The sequence below is a fragment of the Triticum aestivum genome, chromosome 2A (assembly GCF_018294505.1).
Source record: "Triticum aestivum cultivar Chinese Spring chromosome 2A, IWGSC CS RefSeq v2.1, whole genome shotgun sequence".
Classification (NCBI taxonomy): Eukaryota; Viridiplantae; Streptophyta; class Magnoliopsida; order Poales; family Poaceae; genus Triticum; species Triticum aestivum.
In genome coordinates this window covers 664210848-664219069 of record NC_057797.1, presented here as the reverse complement: position 1 = coordinate 664219069, position 8222 = coordinate 664210848, and positions in this window count along the sequence as shown.

The following is an 8222-nucleotide window of genomic DNA, read 5'->3' as shown; positions in this document are numbered from 1 at the left end:
CGTCGGATATAGTAAAAGTAAGTCCGGCCGGGCCGAACACAGCGGACAAGACTCATTTGAGCTGCGTCTTGATATAGCCCAGTACAGAGGCGCCGCACACCCCCTATGCTTCACACACAAAGTAATGGATCATCAAATCCCAAAGGGTTTCAAACCCGTAAATATAGAATCATACGACGGCACAACAGAGCCTGCGGTATGGATCGAGGACTTCCTCCTGCACATCCACATGGCCCGCGGTGACGATATACACGCCATCAAATACCTCCCACTTAAACTCAAAGGACCAACTCGGCATTGGCTCAACAGCCTTCCAGAAGAATCCATTGGCTGTTAGGAAGATCTGGAAGCCGCATTCCTTGACAACTTCTAGGGCACTTATGTGCGACCACCAGATGCCAATGACTTGAGCCAAATAATTCAGCAGCCAGAGGAATCGGCCAGGAAATTCTGGACACGGTTCCTAACAAAGAAAAATCAAATCGTCGACTACCCGGATGTAGAGGCCCTGACATCTTTTAAGCACAACATCTGTGACGAGTGGCTCACCCGGCACCTTGGTCAGGAAAAGCCGAAATCTATGGCAGCCCTCGCGACACTTATGACCTGCTTTTGCGCGGGAGAAGACAGCTGGCTGGCTCGCAGCAATAACATATCAAAGAACCATGGTACTTCGGATACCAAGGATGGCAATGGCAGGTCACGTCGCAACAAACACAAGCGCCGCATTAACAGCGACAATACCGAGGATACGGCAGTCAATGCCGGATTCAAAGGCTCTAAACCCGGTCAGCGGAAAAAGCCATTCAAAAGAAGCACTCCGGGCCTGTCCAGTTTGGACCGTATACTCGACCGCTCGTGTCAAATACACGGCACCCCCGACAAGACAGCCAACCACACCAACAGGGATTGTTGGGTGTTCAAGCAGGCCGGCAAGTTAAATGCCAAAAACAAAGATAAGGGGTCACATAGCGATGACGAGGAGGAGCCCCGGCAGCCGAACACCGGAGGACAAAAGAGGTTCCCCCCACAAGTGCGGACAGTGAACGTGATATACACAACCCACATCCCCAAGAGGGAGCGGAAGCGTGCCCTAAGGGACGTATATGCGTTGGAGCCAGTCGCCCCAAAGTTCAACCCATGGTCCTCTTGTCCGATCACCTTCGATCGCAGGGACCACCCCACTAGTATCCGTCATGGCGGATTCGCCGCACTGGTCCTAGACCCAATCATTAACGGATTTCACCTCACTCGAATCCTTATGGACGGTTGCAGCAGCCTGAACCTGCTTTATCAGGACACAGTGCGCAAAATGGGTATAGACCCCTCAAGGATCAAACCCACAAAAACGACCTTCAAAGGCGCCATACCAGGTGTAGAGGCCCATTGCATAGGCTCAGTCACACTGGAAGTGGTCTTCGGATCCCTGGATAACTTCCAAAGCGAGGAGTTAATCTTCGATATAGTCCCGTTTCGCAATGGCTATCATGCACTGCTCGGGTGAACCGCATTCGCGAGATTCAACGCAGTACCGCACTACGCATATCTCAAGCTCAAGATGCCAGGACCTCGGGGGGTCATCATAGTCAATGGAAACACAGAGCGCTCTCTCCATACGGAGGAGCACACTGTGGCCCTCGCAGCAGAAGCGCAAAGCAGCCTCTTAAGGCAATCCACCAGTTCGGCGATTCAAGACCCGGACACCTTCAAGCGCGCCCGGAGTAATCGGCAACAAGACCGCCTGGCACGTTCCGAGCTTGCATAGCAATGCGGCCCCCACCCCAGTACCAGCCAAACAGCGAAATCTGTGCCACGCGTACATAATTACGCATTAAAAATACCATGGGCACAGGTGGGGAGGGGGGCACGACTACGGCACGCCCCAAGACGCGGCTCAACCGCACTAGGGGCTTCCCGCTTTGTTATTTTTCTCTCTTTCAGGACTTTAATCTCTGGAAACCCCGTCCGGCAGTACGGTTGCCGGACACACGATACAACAACCAAGGAGGCGGCAAGCTACGTCGCACCATGGAACTCCCAGGTGGTCTCTGACAACGAGTGAAATACCTACTTTAAATACCATTCCTCAGCTTGCCCTTGGAGGAGACATGTCAAATAGTCCTACTTTTTGCTTATCACACTACTTGTATCATTCTGCTTTAACGCACCTTTTTGAATAAACAATGCATAGCACTAGACTATTATCGCATTCTCTATTCTTATATATATATGTGTGTGTGTGTGTGTTCATTCATGACATCCAGCACCTGTACACTCTGGTACGGCCAATACGCTAGGGGCTTAAGCATACCCCATAATACGGCGTGAGAAGTCCGAACACTTTCGACAGTGCGGCACCCCAAACTTATAGCATTATATGCATCACCTCCGAATCATGTCTTGGGTCAATAGTTGGGTTTGCCCGGCTCCCATGTTTTGGTACCTTACGTTCCGTTATATCGGCTAAGGTAGCACTGGGAGAACTACTGTGATTGTGCCCAGGTTCAGCTGGGCTAAGCACCTCAGTAGAGAAAGCTAAAACTGACTGTCATGATAAGGCGAGAGCTGGTCGCTGTTCGAGAGGTCTCGAGTCCCTAAAGACTTATGCCGCTTAGAGCGAGGAGTTGGCTTTGTCCGGCTTAAGGCATGTATAGCGCCCCGAATTCGGCCTTCCGAATACTAGGGGCTTCACCAAAATTTAAAATTGTAGGATTCTATGGCTAAGTGAGAGTGATAAAGCATTATAGTCCGGTTGCCTTGTTCATTGTGATGAGCACCTCCCTCGAAGGACCCAACAATGGCAAAAAGAGTGCTCAGGTTTATCCCGAACACCCCAGCACTCGTGGCACGAGGGCAGAAGCCGACAGCTGGCCATCTCTTAGATTTGATAAACAGCCGCACAGAAGGTAATATTTTAAATTCAAACAAGCGTTGCATAGCGCATATGAACAAGTTTTCATAATACATGATCACACGAGCAAGTTCATTCAAAAATTACATCTTTTGCACACTCGTCCGCCACAAGACGGGCACCCTTCAGGACACCCTCATAATACATTTCGCGGTGGCGATGCTCCTTGCCCTGCGGCATCCCCTCCTTCACTAGCTTCTCAGCGTCCATCTTGGCCTAGTGCACCTTCGCATGGGCAAAGGCCCGGCGTGCACCTTCGATGCAGACAGACCGCTTGATGACTTCCAGCTGCGGGCAGGCATCCACAAGCCGCCTCACCAGGCTGAAGTAGCTGTTGGGAAGGGAGTCGTCAGGCCACATCCGGATTATAAAGCCCTTCATGGCCTGTTCGGCCGCCTTGTGCAGCTCGACCAGTTGCTTCAGCTGGTCGCTCATAGGCATCGGGTGTTCGGTCCTAGTATACTGAGACCAGAACAGCTTCTCTGTCGAGCTTCCCTCCTCGGCCTGGTAAAATTTCGCGGCATCCGACACACTGCGGGGCAAATCTGCGAATGCTCCTGGAGAGCTCCGGACTCGGGTAAGTAACAAGTAATTTACTTTCACATGCTTGCTTTGCATATTGAATGCCTTACCTGCAGCTATCTTCCTCATCACCTTGATCTCCTAGAGGGCCTTTTGGGCTTCAGCCTTGGCATTCTTTGCGCTCTCGAGGGCCACGGCAAGCTCAGACTCTTGCGTCTTCGAGTCAAGCTCCAAAGCCTCGTGCTTCGTCACAAGAGCCTGGAGCTCTTGCTGCACCTCGCCCACCCGTGCCTCTTGCCTTTCCCGCTCGGTGCGCTCCTTGGCCGCTTTGTTTTCGGCCTCGGACAGCGCTTGCTTCAGGGTCGCCACTTCGGTCGTGGCCCCTGGCACATTCACGATGATCCTGTCATTTCGCAACCACATTTTTGTTTTATATATAGACAAGGTATTACTTACCTTTGTTCTCCTCGAGCTGCCTCTTGGCAAGGCCGAGCTCTTTCTCGGACCCCTCAAGGTCCTGCTTCAGTGCGGCGACCTCCGCAGTCAGTGCGGCAGAGGTCAGCAGCGAAGCCTGCATGCACATACATACATACTTATATTAGACTCCTGCATATATTATTTGATCCTCTATTTGGCTTTTCTTTGTGAACACCAAACAGAGCATCAGGGGCTACTGTCTATGCGGTAATATTTTTCCTATATTTTAAATACTTACCTCAAAGCCTGTTAGATCACCGCACTCATAATAGTGCGGTGCTCTTCGTCAATGAAAGCGCCGCGAAGCGCTCCCAACAGGTTGTCCGGTGCCTCTGGATGGACAGAGGTCACCGGCACGGGCATCTTGCCCCTTTTGGAAGGGGGCCGCCTGCCCGAGTCCGGAACCACTGTAGGTTCCGGCGCGATGTTTGGCTGAGAGCCGAACTTGGAGCCCCCGGGAGCCTTGCTCCCTTTGCTCCTGGAGTCCGGGAGGTCGCCTTGAGGCGCCTCCGGGACTGTCTCCCCCCGGCTCGGTGCCCCCTGAGACAGTACCTCGGCATTGTCCATAGGGCAAGGAGAGGTGGCGGTTGGAAGTGTATCACTATTCATGTCCGACGAGTCCAAGGAACCGTCCGACAATGATACATCGATACGGGCTTGGGGCGGACTGCATAATCATATTCGACGTTAGGAGAAGCAGTGCGACAAAGGTATGCTATGAGTTACTCTGGTATCCGAATACTTACGACTTCGTCAGGGGCTTGGCCCTGAGCAGCCACTCGTCTTTGCCGTCGGCGGCGATGGTGGAACAGTCCGGAAGGAGAGTCCTTCCCTTCTTGGACCCTTCGGCCTCCCCGGTTGGGGCGGCCTTCCTTTTCTTGTCTCCCCCGGCTGGAGGGGGAGAGTCTCCATCTTTCCTCCTCGTTTTTGTGGGAGGAGTGCGTCTCGGAGTTATCGAACGATGAGCCCGATACCACCTGGCACCGGGAACTCTTTCGGGTTCCCTTGGCCTTCTTCTTGGTCTTATCCGGCACCTCATAAGGAGCCGGAGTCCGCATCTCCGTCAGGAGAGCGTCCGCAGGGTCTTCGGGCAGAGGGGCCGGATAGTTGATCTGCTCCGATGTCTTCACCCAGTCCTGTCAATGGCATGGGAGCTCAGACCCCGCACATGGTTAAGCTATGGGAAATAAACACCCTATCAGATGTACAGAACTTACCGGATTGCAGAACGCTTCGCGCTTAGCCCGCGGTCCTCGATAAGAGAAGGAGGGACCTCGGCTCCCTTGAACAGCACCCTCCAGACGTCTTTATGCATCGTGTTGAAGAGCTCGCTTAGAGTCTGGTGTATGGTCGGGTCGAACTCCCATAAGTTGAAATCCCGTTGTTGACACGGGAGGATCCGGTGGAAGAGCATGACCTGGACTATGTTGACAAGCTTAAGTTTCTTGCTTGTCATGTTCCGGATACACTTCTGGAGTCCGTCCAGCTCCATCGATGAACCCCAGGACAGGCCCTTCTCCTTCCAGGAAGTGAACCGCATGGGATTCCGGATCGAAACTCGGGGGCCGCCACCCAGTTGGTGTCGCGCGGCTCGGTGATGTAGAACCACCCCGATTGCCACCCCTTTACGGTCTCCATGAAGGATCCCTTGAGCCATGCAACATTGGGCATTTTGCCCACCATGGCTCCGCCGCATTTCGCTTGTTGGCCGCCTACAACCTTCGGCTTGATATTGAAGGTCTTCAGCCATAGGCCAAAGTGGGGCCGGATGCGGAGGAAAGCCTCGCACACGACGATGAACGCCGAGATGTTGAGGATGAAATTCGGGGCCAGATCATGAAAGTCCAGCCCGTAGTAGAACATGAGGCTGCGGACGAATGGATGGAGGGGAAACCCCAATCCGCGGACGAAATGGGGGAGGAAAACCACCCTTTCGTGAGGTTCCGGGGTAGGGACGATCTGCCCTGCGGCTGGCAGCCGGTGCGCGGTATCTGCGGCTAAGTACCGGCTCCACGTAGCTTTTTAATGTGCCCCTCCGTGACGGAGGAGGCCATTCACTTGCCTCCCGCTCCGGACATGTTTGGAGAGAGTTTAGGAGGAGGATGCGGACTTGGGCGCTGGAGCTCGAGTGCGCGAGAATGGATGAGCAAGGAGGAAGAAGGCGTGGGTAGAAAAAGGTGAGATCTTATCCCTTTATAAGGGCGGACTAAACTATGCGCCCCCACTATCCTGGTAAAACTCGCTTATCCCCCAAGCGCCATAATTGATGGCGCGGTTGGGTTACCCATGTTCGTATTGATGAGAATCCCATAATAAGGGGAACACGATCTCTGCTTTGACAAGACGTGTCAAGAAACCGCCCCGCGTTATGTGCGGGGGCTGGTTAAAGGAAAACGGTTCAAATAATTACCGGGCCGTGGCGTGATGTCATGTTGCCCAAACGTGTCAGCAGATTAGATTTGTGGTAATATTATTCTCTCTACGGTGGCATGTGGAACTTATTTTGCAGGGTCGGACACTATCCTTGTATTCAAATTCTTCCGTGGTGTATTCGGAGGAGGAACCCGCCTTGCAATGTCGAAGACAACACTGCGCGCCGGACTCATCGTCATTGAAGCCTGGTTCAGGGGCTACTGAGGGAGTCCTGGATTAGGGGGTCTCCGGACAGCCGGACTGTTGGACTATGAAGATACGAGATTGAAGACTTCGTCCCGTGTCCGGATGGGACTCTACTTGGCGTGGAAGGCAAGTTAGGCAATACGGATATGTATATCTCCTCCTTTGTAACCGACCTTGTGTAACCCTAGCCCCTTCCGGTGTCTATATAAACCGGAGGGTTTTAGTCCGTAGGACAACATACAATCATACCATAGGCTAGCTTCTAGGGTTTAGCCTCTCCGATCTCGTGGTAGATCAACTCTTGTAATATTCATATCATCAAGAATAAATCAAGCAGGACGTAGGGTTTTACCTCCATCAAGAGGGCCCAAACCTGGGTAAAACATCATGTCCCCTGCCTCTTGTTACCATCCGCCTTAGACGCATAGTTCGGGACCCCCTACCCGAGATCCGCCGGTTTTGACACCGACAATGGTATTTATAGACTTGAGATTAGGGTCAGCAGAGCCACGTGGGCCCCATAAGGTAACAGGGCGCGCCCAGGGGGTGGTCGCGCCCTGTTGCCTTGTGGGCAACTGGTGGCCCCCTCCGGTGGATCTTCGCTCCAGTATTTTTTATATATTCCATAAAAATCTCCAAAAAGTTTCTTCCATTTTTGAGAACTTTTATTTTTGCACAAAAAACAACACTATGGTAGTACTTCTGAAAATAGCGTCAGTCCAGGTTAGTTTCATTCATATCATGCAAATTAGAGTCCAAAATAAGAGCAAAAGTGTTTGGAAAAGTAGATACGATGAAGACGTATCAGAGCCTCATGTCCAAACATCTATAGACCGTTATCCAACTGCATCTATAGCTGATACTCCACCCAAGACCATTGGCTAGCATGCATCTTAAAGTATTAAATAAAACTGAGTATTGCATTAAGTATGATTACATGAAATAGATGATATATTGTATTTACCCCACGTTCAAAGGACAATTCCGCAATCATTGTTTTATCCCTAGTGGCAACAACACAATACAAGCCTTTTCCACTTTATGTTGTTGTGGTAGATTACTTGAAGGATTGAACCCAACTATCATACACAACTCCCTCTTGAAGATCACTAATCAAACTTGGCCAAATAAAGACAAATATATCAGAGAGCATATATGAATAAGAATTATGCAACAAAGAAACCAAATTGATCTCAAAAGAATTCATGGTTAGATCATAAAGTGGCAATTCATCACACCGCAATAACACACCAATAGATTATGTCTGATGGATCACAATCATGTAGGCAGCTAATGTTATCTTTGTATTGACAAGAAAGGGAGAGAAGACCATTTAGCTACTGCTGTGGACACATAGTCCAAAGGAAACTACTCACGGACGATCATGGTGACCTTCAAGTTGATGGAGATGGCCACCGTGATGATTTCCCCCTTCGACGGAGTAGTGGAAAAGGCCTCCGGATTGGGTCACCATGGAATAGAGAGGCGTGGTGGCAGAAAAAAATCATCTATATTTAGGGTTTTCGAAGCGGAATAAAAATATATATGCCGAGAGGTGGTGGAATGGGGGCCTGTGGTCCCCCACTTGGGTGGAGCATGCAGCCATCCGCCTGACCACATGGTGGGGCCACGTGATAGGACTAAAGTATGTAATTTTCTCTTAGTCAAGTTGCTGCTCTACCGGCTGCACCCA